The sequence below is a fragment of the Equus quagga genome, chromosome 6, assembly GCF_021613505.1.
Source record: "Equus quagga isolate Etosha38 chromosome 6, UCLA_HA_Equagga_1.0, whole genome shotgun sequence".
NCBI lineage: Eukaryota > Metazoa > Chordata > Mammalia > Perissodactyla > Equidae > Equus > Equus quagga.
This window is the reverse complement of record NC_060272.1, coordinates 38,943,651-38,957,419: the sequence shown is the minus strand read 5'-3', so window position 1 is coordinate 38,957,419 and position 13,769 is coordinate 38,943,651. Positions and strand designations below refer to the sequence as shown.

General features: G+C 39.9%; 1 pseudogene; it reads left to right on the top strand.

Annotated features, from left to right (window-relative positions):
• The first annotated feature begins 1,068 nt into the window (after positions 1 to 1,068).
• Positions 1,069 to 1,792, top strand: LOC124240711 (AP-1 complex subunit sigma-1A-like; annotated as a pseudogene).
• The last annotated feature ends 11,977 nt before the right edge of the window (positions 1,793 to 13,769 follow it).

Genomic DNA, 13,769 nt, shown 5'->3' with positions numbered 1-13,769 from the left:
AGCTTCCATTCTTCAAGAGATAACACAAGATTTTGTTTTACCATTGAAGTATTAGTTTGTTCACTATTTAAAGCCTTGATTAACTGGAAGAATAGATACTCGATAGTGTAAACTGTTCAATTATATTTTATACAAGCTTTACAGAATCCACCGGACATTGCATTTGTGAAACAAACTCCAGAGATTATAATTATATACAAAGACAAATTTGAAATCTAGAATCAAGCAATCATGAGGAAAGAATGACTTTGAAGTGTATTCAAAAGCAATTCAAGTTAAATTACCATTATCTTAAGTCAGTACTAAAAATGTTTTGGAAAACTGGATAAAAGATGTATTTGCTTATTCATGAGATGTCTACATCATAAGATTTCTACACACATGAGATGTGTACAACAACAAATGTTGCTGTTGCTGCTGTGAATTTTATATATGAATATATGTATAACAACTTTACTGCAGAATAAAAATTATGTCTCAAGGCCGGCCCCGTGGCCAAGTGGTTGAGTTCACATGCTCTGCCTCGGCAGCCCAGGGTTTCACTAGTTTGGATCCTAGGCACAGATGTGGCACCTCTCGGCAGGCCATGCTAAGGCGGCGTCCCACACGGCACTACCAGAGGCACTCACAACTAGAATATACAACTATACTCGGGGGCTTTGGAAAGAAGAATTAAAAAAAAGAAGATTGGCAACAGATGTTAGCTCAGGTGCCAATCTTTAAAAAAAGAAAATTATGTCTCAATTCACCAAATGGTTAAGCTCATGGAGGAAAGTGAAATGTCAGCTGTCTTCAGTAAGAACTGATCCCCCAATGTCAAAGCCCCAAGCAAGCCTGACTTGTGCACTCTAGATAAAGCCAGCAGGGGAGCAGTTAGCCTTTCAAAAGACTGTTGGCCTCTAGGGAGATACCATTCTGACCTTTCATTACTTACAGCCAGACGTCTTGGAAGCTTCTGGGGACCGGTCGCGCTTCAGGTGAGAAGGAGTGGAAGCAAAGCATAAGAAAGGTAGCGGAGTTGGTGTCTACGGTGGCCCAGGAGGTACGCACAGAGCCGGAGCCTGCGCGATGATGCGATTTGTGCTGTTGTTCAGCGGGCGGAAGTTGCGCCCGCAGAAATGTTACCTGGCCGCGTCAGACAAGCAGCAAAAGGAGAGCATTTGGGAGCTCCCTCAGGTGGTTCTGACTTGCAAGCCCAGGATGTGCAGCTTCCTGGTGTGGAGGGACCTCAAAGTCGTGTAGAAGGGATAAGCCAGCCTCCTCTTCTGCTGCACCATGGAGGGCCAAGACTATGAGCTCGTCACACTGGAGCTGACCCACCCATGTGTGGAACTCCTCGACTCATACTTTGGCATCATGTGCCAGCTGCCATCATCTTCAACTTTGAGAAGGCCTCCTTCATCTTGGATGAGTTTTTGATGGGAGGTGATGTCCAGGACACCTTCAAGAAGTGTGTGCTGAAGGCAGTGGAGCAGGCGGACCTGCTACAGGGGAGGAGGAGTCACCCTTGAGAGTGCTGGAGGAGGCGAGTCTGGCAGGTCACCTGCGCCTCGCCAGGAGGAGGTGTGGGAGCTGGAGGAGAGGCAGAGCATGCGTGACTGCTTCTCCCACATCTCACGAGGGCCCTTTTCTTGGTGGCATCCAGCTGCCCCTCCTCTGCTGCCTCACCTTCTTTGGGAGTAAACTCTGGGCTCAGGACCCTCAAACATTCCCCCCCCCCCCCCCCCCACCCCACCCCACCCCACCCGCAGCTTCTGTCCCTCCTCTTCGCACTGAAGTTTTTAGGAGCTAGGAGGCAAAAAAATGTGCTGCCATTTGGGTACAAAACAGGGATGCTATTTAGCCTTCATTCCCTGTCTCTGAAGAACTAATGTTGCCCAGACTTCCTCCCCTCCCTTGTAACAGTAAATATATACATACGTCAGGTTAAAGGGAAATGGTTTTAGGGCTCTTCTCTTCTCCCTGCCTCATAACCTGCCTGCACTTCTCCCCGCAGGCAGCCTGGGCAGCTTCTCTGCCTGGGAGGGAGGCTTCTGGGTCCTGAGAGGCAATTCTCTTCCTTATCTGCCTCCCCCCTTCCTTTTTGGCTGCAGTGGACCCCTCCGGGTGCCAGGAGAGGAACAACATAGTTCATTTTTTTCTAACCTTGCCACTTTGACGGGACAGGAGGCTGGAGGAAGCACAGGCTTTATGGGAGACAGGCCCTGTCCCTCCTTCACTCCGTGTTCTGGGTGAGGCAGGAGCTCAGGAGGTTGGGGGCGGGCGCTGGGAAGTGTCTAACTTTATTTCCTTTCCTCTGAAATAAAAGGAAAAGTATTTGGGGTGTGGGGAGTGAGTCATATGTAAAGAGTATCAAGTGGGAAAGCCATAAGGGTCTCTGATTCCTTCAGAATAATCTAACTCTCCTAAAGCTGAAAGCTGAGATACATTCTCTTCATCCTTGTGCAGATGAAGGTAAATTCAGATTATGCAAAACTGTGCTCTTGGTTAAGTATGCTTCACCATTTTAGCTCCACTTTTCTGCCTTCTTTTACTTTCAGCAGCATTCTCTAAGTGTTCTTTGAGGTCTAAGCCTCAAAAGACTGTTTCTTACGTGCAAAGACTAGAATTTTCATATTTTAAAGTCTGACTCATCACAACGCCAGCACATTATAGAAGCACGATATTAATGTGTTAATACTAAAGGTGCCTGCCTTTATCTCATAGAGAGGAAATGTAGCCTTCCTATGCAAAACTGGATTTGCTGTATATCTAGTCTGTTTATTTTCTACTTTGTCAGGCGTGTAATGTGGTTGTTTAGGAATTAAATATACACAGTTTGATTGATTAGGATTTTAATCCTGGCTCTTTCACTTCTTATCTGACCTTAAACTAGTGATTTAAATGTTTTTAACTTCATATTCCTTATATATAAAATAGGATATTGATACCCATTTCCTAAGATTGTTCTTGTGTTGTCATGTACATGTAAAATAATCAACACAATGCCAGGAGTATGATGAGTTTACTTATTTGTTTACCTCCTATTTTATTTTCCAAAGTAAGTCATATAAGTTATAATTTATAATAATAAGTTATAAGTTATGTCCTCAGTATCCTCATAATGTCAATGGCATATATTTATTTAGCTTTTATTGTGTTAATTTAGTGTGGTCTCCAAGTCTGGGACACAAGTTGACTGACCAAAACTACTTTAAGCCAGAAAATACTTAACATTCAGTACCATGTAGCCAGGTATATATTCCCTCTTACCGTTCTTCAATTTAAACTTCCCCTTAACTATAGACAATTTATCCAAACATTCCCAAACTCAAAATCTCGCACTTCCACTGCTAGCTTCTCCACTCTTCTCAACCCTTTTGCACTAATTCAGAAATAACCAGTGCAGCTCTAAATAGAAATAGGAGCAGTATCTGGAGTAGAGAGGTACTGTTTGAAAAGTATCATTAGGCTGCTGAGAGATTACCATGTGCCAGACATTGTTCTAATCTCTTTTCATCCATTTACCACAACACTCTATGTCAGGTACTATAAATGTTCCCATTTGACAGATCAAGAAATGGAGACACAAAATGTTGAAGTCATTTGCTCAGTCACACAGCTAGTATGTAGCAGATCTAAAAGTCAAGTTGAAAGAGCCTGGTCTCAGAACCTGGCCTCTTAATCACTATAAATTACCTCTCATAACTGCTCCAATAACTTCTGCAAATAAATCGTTTTCCAAAATCATAAATATAATTGAAATAATAATCTATATCTTTGGGACTACACTTCAGTTGTATGCAGCATTATATTGTTTTAAGTTAATTTAGTTTCATAATAAATCAGATTTGGGTAAAAGAAAACATCAAATAGAAATGTGAACAATAGTAGAGTGAATGTTGTTAATGAAGACAACTAAAGTGTATGGTTTTCGTCTCCAGATACTTGCCTTAATACTTCAGAATGCTAAATTAGTGATAAGACAAAGTGCTACATTATAACAGTAAAGTAGCAAATGAATAGTTTATTTGAGGTGGGTTGGAGGGGAAAAGCCTCACAAAGGAGATCCTCCTTAGCCTGGGCGTATGTAGTGAACACACAAGCTAGGAGACGCAAACAAGGCAATGGAGGTTGAATAAAGCACATGAATAGAATGACAGAGTTTTGAAAACAGGTTTCATGTCAAAGGAATAGAAGCCTGGCACGTTGAAAATGCTAAAGGTGTCCAAAAGAGTGATGTATAGGCCTAGGAAAGGGGGGGAAGACAGGTTTGGGGATAAATCATGAAAAGCATCCCTAACGACTCTACTAAGGAGTCAGCCGTGTATTTTGCAGGAAGCAAAAGCCAAAGGGTTTTCAAGCAGTCTTTACTCACTGGTTTTGAAATGGCTAGTTTCCTATAAAAATACAGCTATTTCTACAAGGGAAATAAATGAATCTGACATAATCATTTTTAACACCTTAGGGTATATAGGAACAGTAGGTATGAATCAGAGTTGAGTCAGAGTACAAAATCTCTCCTAATGTTAGAAATGTAACTTTGTCTTCCAATAAGCCAAAATGATTTCTATTTTTATGCCCCATTCTGCCAGAATGACAGGAATTCTGTTATAGTCATTGAGTTTCAAACCCTTCCTGGAATCATGCCTAATCCCTAAAGCTTTAGAAATTAATTGGAAGGAAGGGCGATTTGATGCTCCTCCACTACTTCATAAAGCCCTTCTTGGTCCTTGGAGTCAAGCCCAGAGCCCTTTTACCCCATCCTTTTATCCTCCAGCATTTCTACCCTTGGCTAAAATTATAATTAAATGTGTAATCATGTAAACATGCCATTCAGTGTCTTCTCTATCTCTCTGGAATATAAACTCTCTGTGGTCAGGAGCAGGATCTGTCTGTCCATCACTCTGCCATTGTACTTAGCCTCATTCCTGGAAGTTTTAATTTCTGCATACTTTTCTTTTTTTTTGGTGAGGAAGATTATCCCTGAGCTAAGATCTGTTGCCAGTCTTCCTCTATTTTGTATGTGAGTGGCCACCACAGCATGGCTTCTTGAGCAGTAGGTAGGTCCACATCGAGGATCCAAACCTGCCAACCCTGGACTGCTGAAGTGGAGCATGCAAACTTAACCACTACACCACCAGGTAAGCCCCTGCATACATTTTTTTAAATTATTGAATGAGTTAAATGAAACCCCAGTGGCCAAACATTGAGGAAAGTCCGGATCAGTGGAAGATCATTTCTAGACAGGAAGTACTATTTAGCGCCCATCTATTTACTTTACACTTCAAAAAAAATTTGTTTGACACATTTATTTGATGAAATTTTATTCAGAAGATGCCTTTTCACAGAGGCTTATTACTTAGACATAAATAACTAAGATAAGGGACAACCTGAAGAAAGATTATTGCCAGCCTCATTTGTATAGCTATGGAAATAAATGAAGACAACCCACATGAAAAGAAACAGAAGCTACTTATTCGAACTTTGCTCTAGCAAAGGGGTCAGCCACCATCAGTTGTGTTTTGCAGAGATTTAGAAGCAGGCAGGAAAACAAGAAAAGTTTTTAGTGGAAAAAGGGAAGGTTTCAGGTATGTTCTGATTGGAGATTGTTGGCAAAGGGAAGCTAGAGGCAGGCAAAGTAAAAACTAGACATCTTATGTGATTGGTTTGGGGAGCATATTTAGCTTTCTTTGGTTGGCCTTGAGTTGGAATCATTGAGCAAAACTGGGGAAACTGGCAGTCATTGACCAAATTCTGACTGTTTTGGGATGATTGCTGTGGAGGTTGATTGCTTCCCGATTGGTTGCTACAGAGGTTGTGGGTGAGAGATCTGTTGTCGTTTACTGTCTGTTCATTGTGCGTTTGTCTATTCAGTCTCTCATCACTCAAAACATACTTTTAAGGCAAGATTAGCTGATTACTATGGTCATACTGTATACTTTTTTTTTTCTCCTATGGCTTCTCTATTTCCGCTCTTCTGTTTCTTGTTGTTGTTTTTTTTTTTTAAGATTGACACCTGAACTAACATCTGTTGCCAATCTTCCTCTTTTTTTTCTCTCCTCAAAGCCCAGGTACATAGTTGTAGATTGTAGTTGTAAGTCCTTCTAGTTCTTCTATGTGGGATGCTGCCACAGCACGGCTTGATGAACAGTGTGTAGGTCTGTGCCTAGGATCTGAACTGGTGAACCCTGGGCCACTGAAGGAAAGTGTGCGAACTTAACCACTACACCACTGGGCCAGCCCTCTTCAAGCATGTTTTGATCAGCGCTATGCTGGTGCTTCTCTGTAATTCTTTTGGTTCTACTCTCCGACATTTGTCAGTTTCAGATGCAAGCTGACCTTGATCACAGTGGTTAATGCCTAAAGTAGTTTCATTTTTCACATCTGTTCTATATACCATACAGAAAAAAATGAGATTTCTTTTGTGAGCAACTGCACAAGAAAAGCCCATTGATTAGATCCTAATCCTATATTGGTTTTCTATTGCTGCTGTAACAAATTACCACACATTTAGTGGCTTAGAATTTACAAATTTAGTCTCTTACAGTTCTGGAAATCAGAAGTCTGAAATCAGCTTCACTGGGTTAAAGTCATGGCGTCCGTGGGACTGGTGTCTTTGGGAAGCTCGAGGAGAGACTCTGTTTCCCTGCCTTTTTCGATTTCTAGGGGCTCCTTCTAGTGGTTGTTTGTATTCCCCAACTTGTGACCCCTTTCTCCATCTTCAGAGGGTGTCACTCCCATCTGCTCTCATCATCACATCGCTTTAGCCTCTGTCTCTGACTCTCCTTCACTGCTTCTGATAACGACCCATGTGATTACGTTAGGGCCTGTGGGAATAATCCAGGACAATCTCTATTCCTGGAGCCCTTACTTTAATCACACATGCCAAGTCCATTTTGCTACATAAAGTAACATTCACAGGTTCAGGATTAGGCCGTGGACATCTTTGGGAGGCCATTTTTCAGCCTACTGCAGATCTCCAGCCTTGTTTTGTCTAATGGAGATAGGCATGGTTTAAATCAATCATGGAGACAAGTGGAATGAGTTTACAGAGCAAACTCTAAAGCTAAGAATATGATCAAACTCATGTCCACTGCATCGCTGCCACAGTGGGCAGCATGAATGCATGCTGGGAAGGTAACAACTGTCCGGTTCTGCTCTCAGCCATAAAATTAATGATAAAAGAAACATCCCTGGGTATGGATGGATGCTCAGGGTAAACCTCCAACATAGAAAATAGGGGGAAAGCTGGGCCCTGAAGACAATAAGAACAGAAGGAACTCTAAGAAGGGTTCTCTTTTATTGTTTTCTAAGGAACAAACATCTGGACTGAGACTGAATAACAGAATCAAGGAACTAAAAGTAGGAATGAACAGTAAGAACCACAAAGAATGGAGAGCAGGTAACAGGAGTTAGGTAAGTATAGACATATTTTCCTGAATAGGTGTGTGGTTAGGGGAATAATTTAAATGTTGGAATATGGGAGAGAAAACTCCATTAGCTGTATGGTGCTGATCTTTTCATATTTGCTGCTTAAAGTAGCTTTTTTCAGCGAATTAGTGTCCTAAACAGGAAGATTAAAATAAAGTACTTCATAAAATGAGATGGATTTTTAACCTTTTTGCCACATTTAATTCTGGCAGTCAGTGTTTCTGAGTAACAGCAGTGTTACTTGATTTTTCAAAGATAAACCATGTTTTAAAAGTCTAAAGTCTTCAAAGATGTTATGAGAATTTTGCTTGATATAAATTATAGTTTTGCTACTCCCCACCTCTTACAAAATGTGGCATGAGGGGAGATTTCTGAAAGGCAAAGAGAAATCAGTAAAAACTAAATAGAGGGGCCAGCCCCATGGCGTAGGGGTTAAGTTCCGTGCAGTCCACTTCAGGGGCAGGTTCGGATCCCAGGTGTGGACCTACACCTCTTGTCAGCAATGTTGTGGTGGCATCCCACATATAAAGTGGAAGAAGATTGGCACACTGTTAGCTCAGAGCTAATCTTCCTCAGCAAAAACAAAACAAAATTGTAGATAGAAATAACACATTTTTAGGGGCTGGCCCTGTGGCCGAGTGGTTAGGTTCGTGTGCTTTGCTTCTGTGGCCCAGGGTTTTGCCGGTTCGGATCCTGGGCATGGACATAGCACTGCTCATCAAGCCATGCTGAAGAAGAGTCCCACATGCCACAACTAGAAGGACCCACAACCAAAAATATGCAACTATGTACCGGGGGATTGTGGGAGAAAAAGGAAAAATAAAATCTTTAAAAAAGAAAAAAAGAAATACATTTTTAACTGCTATAAAAATGTACATGAAGAAATTTATTTATTTAAGGATGTTTATAAATTCTTAATTAGAAATAATTACTTCAAAGTAATTCAAATGTTTTTTATTTATAAAGAAAAACAAATTCTACTTTTCAAATTACTTAATCTCAAAATAAAGTAGCTTTAATTGTCATTTAGAGTCAATGAGAAGTGTTATCCTACAGGATAATACTCTCAATTATAAAAAAGAAACCTTATTTTTTAGATTAATAAAATAATGCTTTCCTCCCAAAAGTCCTAAATTTATAGGCAGTTTCAATATTTATTCCCTCTGTCAAGTTACTGTATACTCAAGTCCAGAGACCATCTCCTATAAGACTAATTTTTTTTGGGGGGCATTTTTAAATGTCATTGTCATGTCAAGAACCAAACTCTGTACACTGAATAAAACAAAGCAGAAAGATGAGTTTATTGCAAGGGTTTTGACCTGCAAGCCAGGAAACTCAAGACTACGGGAGCAATGAGTTTCAAGTTGCTCACAGACTACAGAGTTTTTAGAGGGTGAAAGCGGAAATTATTTGGCTTTTTCAACTGGTTGGTTGCCTAGTGGTCCTCTTCCTTGTTTGAATAAAGGTAGTGGAGTCAGGGGAACAAGGAAGTCCAAAGATGGCACGAACAGCCCTGGAGTTTGGGGATTGGCTGAAGTCTTCTGCTGATTTTTGAGAAGAGCTGTAAATTCCTGCAACTCATGTTAGGTAAGGTTAAGTTTTGATTTTTTTTTAATGCAACTGCTTTGGCTAGCTCCATTTTGTCCCCAAGATAACTGACTCCATTTAATTTTGGTTCTACAGTCACAAAGGATGAGAAGCATTTTTATATGTCATTGATTTTTAAAAGCAAAGTCTTTTGAAATTAAGTCCCATGATGTATTCAAATAAAGTAGATTTCTATGAAGTTTGAAAAGCACTATGATATTGTGATGTATAATAAGAAATATATATGTGGTCTTTGTTCTGGTTTCTGGCTTAGAGCTCCTAAAACCCTTGGAATTTCCTGTGGTGAGAGCAATAGAAGCATCTTTTGTTAGGTTAATGGGATGACTTTTGGAAACTCCTAAAGATGGGTACTGGTTGCCAGTGGAGCCAATTTTGTGATTAGAGGGTTGGAACTTTCAGTGCCACCTCCAGACCTCTGGGTAGGGGTGAGGATCTGGAGATGGAGTTCAGTCACCAGTGGCTAATGATTTAATCAGTCATGCCTATGTAATGAAACCTCCATAAAAACCCTATAGGATGGGGTTCAGAGAGCCTCCAGGTTGGTGAACACGTGGAGATTGGGGAAAGTGGTAGGCTTGGAGAGGACATGGAAGCTCCACGCCCTTTCCTCATACTTTACCCTACGCATCTCTTCCATCTGGCTGTTCCTGAGTGTTAAATAACAAAAATTCAACCAAGTAAGTTTTAAAGGTCTAATTGGGTTTGTTGTAAATTCATCAATCAGGTAGCATCCCATCTAGCAAGTAGCAAGGAGCTCTGAGGAGCTGTAAAATATGGAAGGCTTTTAACGGCAGAAGGGAGAAGAGATAAGGAAAGAGCAGATTATCTCATCTTCCTTTGGGGGATGGAAAAGGTGTGCATGGTAGATTACCTCATTGGTGCTGACCAGAAAATTCAAGACTGAGCGGTTAAGACTACATTTCTGGGACAGGTTGTAATTGCAATTAGGTTAGGTATTAAGTCTTGGTTTGCTGACATGTGGCATAGCACAGGTGACTTCACTTTGGGTCTGTGGCTTCTTTCTTAACAGTTCTCCTTTTGATCAGACTTTCAGTTTAACTGAGGGCTGTGATCAATGTTTAAGGCATTAGCACCACTGTCAGCTGCTGCTTGCAGCTTTTGTTGTTCCTTTGTGTGTTATCCATAGGTGATGACATTTTTTGTTTAATCCCTGTGACAGTCACAGGTCATGGCTCCAGGTTTACAATCCTTAAGTCAGTCTTTCTCTTCACTTCTTTTCTGACATTCCAATCTCAGAGAGAGCGTTGGCTTGGTGGTTAGCAGCTGCAAATACGTATTTAAAGCTTTTGAAAGGACACACTGCACCAGGGAGATTATGATGATTATAATAAGCAGAATAATTCCCAATGTCTGGAGTGCAGTTTGAAACCATAGTCTCCAAGACCCAAATCAATCAAAATCAAATAAATCAAAGCAAAATCCCACCAAAGGAATCACTTTTGCAGCCAAGGGGCATTTTCAATAATTGTATGTAACTGAGTTTCAACTTCCACGGAAGTGTTAATCTAAGTGCAGTAGGTGGTGTTGGCCATAGCACAGACGCTTCTGTGCTCAGCTAGAAGATAATCAAGGACTATCCCATTATCAAGAACAACTTTGGCCAGAGAGTCTAAGGGTCTTTGTTGGGAAGCTATTGTCTTAGCAATGGATTCTGTAATATCTTCAAGGGTTAAGGAGAGGTTTCTGATCATATTATCAATTACATTTACTCCTAATCAGGGAACTATGACCCTACCAAAGAAAGCGAATTCTGAGTCATGAATGCCTCCTAGTAGGTCCTTTCTAATTTGATGATGGAGATTCAGGGGAGTTGACCAATTAGGTGTCCCAGTTTGTTTGTGAACTGTGAGGGGAACAGTTAGATAACCTAAGAGGCATTGACCAGTTATGTGCCAAACATCTAGGCATTCAAGGTCCCAAGGAAAATGATAACCACCACTGACAGAGATAAAGTCTGTTGGGGCACAAACCATTCCCATCAAGGTGGTACTGTTAATGGACAGATAGGAGTTTTTGATGACAATCCAGTAATCTGAAAGACAAAGGCTACCCCCCTTAGCAGTGGTTTGCAAAATATGGACGATGGCATCATCTTTCCAGGCCAATGCCAGAATATAAGGAAAAAGGGGATTAAGAAAGGGTTCCATATTTAGTTAAAGTATAAAGTTGATCCAGCGTCTTGGGAGGAAGCAGTCTACATCAATGTCACCTACCTTTCTTCCTCGTCAATTTTATTTGGAGATCTCCAGCTTCTGCACAGGACCAGATGCCAGCTAGAGCCTTCTTCAGCTGTGAGATATGTGCCCAAAGTTGAAGTCCCTGAAGTTTGGCTGCCATCTTGATAGTGAGGAGGACTTGGTGTAGTCTCTTCAAAGGAGATTCAAGGACAGTCCTTGTTCTTAGTGATTACAAATCAGAAAGGTGGAGGAAAACTGGAAATGTTAGTGTGGAGTGTTGTAGTCAGATATTTGAGGAAACTAGAAGAATTCAGGATCCAGTCCAGTTTATAGGTATATAAAAAAATCTCAAAGACAATTAACAAGATTAGAATTTAATACAGACAAAGGTGAAAACATAATTTTTCTCTCTACCATTATCCTCATTTCTTTTTTCCAAGGATAATCACAGTAAGACTAATTTGTTTGCATTAGACTTGGCCTGGTTATTTACATAAGTGAAACAAGAATAGTGATTGGCCATATAAGTTTTTTTAAGACTACTTAGCTGGAACTTTTTATAAGGAATCTCACATTGAACCCATAAAAGCCTCTCGAGGCCAGGAAACCAAGCCAAAGTTCAATCAGTTCCTTAAAGCTGTCTGGTCATATCTGAGTCTATGAATACTTCTCTCAAATATGATATTCCAGCAAAGCCTTGGTGATATAGCCCATGTTTCTAATTGCACAGTATTATAAGGAGAACAGATTCTTATTGAACTGATGCAAATAACTTACTATATTGCATTGAAAAGACTACTCAAGAGTTTCCAAATTCTGGAGAGATCGGATAGGGAGAAAAAGTGAATGTTTCATCTTTGTGCACAAAGGTATATCTTACCAAATTGTTGATAACTTAAGAGAAACAGTTTCCCTAAATCTGGAAAAGCAAAGCAGTGTTTCAAGCCAGAAGCTGTGAAGATTGTAATCATCTTCTTCAGTTCATTCTGGCCCATCTAATGAATACTTGTTGATCTTGGTCTTTTGTTAGCAGTTTTATGAATCCAGTTTTTCCTTAGAGTTTTGTAAATTCTTACCCAGTTCAATGATGTGATCTGAAAGTTATCAGAAACCTGTATTCTAGAATATTTGTCAGAATCCTTTCCTTGAATTTCTTTGAAGATGAAATACTTTTGCAAGACCCTTTTGCAAAAGCATCAAAGTAAAATAATGACTGTCTGTAGATGACAAAACACTTAAAGAATAGCAATGGTTAAAGATTACATGAGATTTTGTTATGATGGAATTGACATGGAAATTTGGTTATTTCTGTAATATACAACATTCTAAGATAATGAGTAGAATTGTGACTGATAACTTTATGCCAGGACATATTAGATTTCCAGGAATTTTCACACAATTTCTAGAACACTTATGACATATACCTATATAAACACAACGTAAAGAAAACTTAGTATTATGTCTGATTTGACAATGCTTTCCATGTATTTTAGCATATCAAATAAGCCTAATTAATTTAACATCTTCCCTTTTTTAAGGAGAAAGAACAAATCTTTCAAGATGTTCAAGGAACCCTCTAGAAAATCCAAAAGTTAGTTAAGGTCAAAAAGACTTCATTCAGAATTTTATGTGAGGAAGTTTGTCAAAAATATCAAAGGTTTTAAAATTCTTGGTCGAATGGGATCATAGGTCACAATCCAACAATTCTTAGTTATTCATTTACACATGGTGACAATTAAAGACTTCACAGGAACATACAGAAAGTTAAATAGGTCTAAGTAAGATTCAGTTTTGTTAAGTAATCAGAGCCCTGATAAAGGCAACATGGAACATAGGTGACTATTTTGCCTGACAAATTCTTTGCTTTCTAGGCAGATTGCTTAAAAAGTAAAACAAAAAGAGATTTTACAATCTCTTATCAAAAGCAGACCAATAGACTAAGAAAGCTTTCTCCTTTTAACAGAGAAACCAAATTTTAGTTTTTGCACCAGCTTACTTTTGATATTAAAACTCATTCATTTAATTAAATTCATTTCAATCTTACTCTTTTTTTATATATATATTTTTTAAAAGATTGGCACTGGGCTAACAACTGTTGCCAATCTTCCTTTTTTTTTTGTTTTTAAGGATTGGCACCTGGGCTAACAACTGTTGCCAATCTGTTTTTTTTTTCTGCTTTATTTCCCAAACCCTGCCCCCCTCCCCCACCCCAGTACATAGTTGTATATCTTAGTTGCAGGTCCTTCTAGTTGTGGAATGTGGGATGCTGCCTCAATGTGGCCTGACGAGTGGTGCCATGTCCGCGCCCAGGATCTGAACCCTGGGCCGCCACAGCAGAGCGCACAAACTTAACCACTCGGCCACGGAGCTGGCCCCATCAATCTTAGTCTTGACTGCATATAAGCTCTTTTACTCTTATTACTTCTAGTAGTTTTAATTGCCTATATTAGAATTTTTAACCCTTAGAAACTTTTGATTTTTAGTGAAAATTAAGAAGTAAGCAATTATGAACTGTCTTACCTTAGCATTCTGTGGATTGGCAGATTTGTA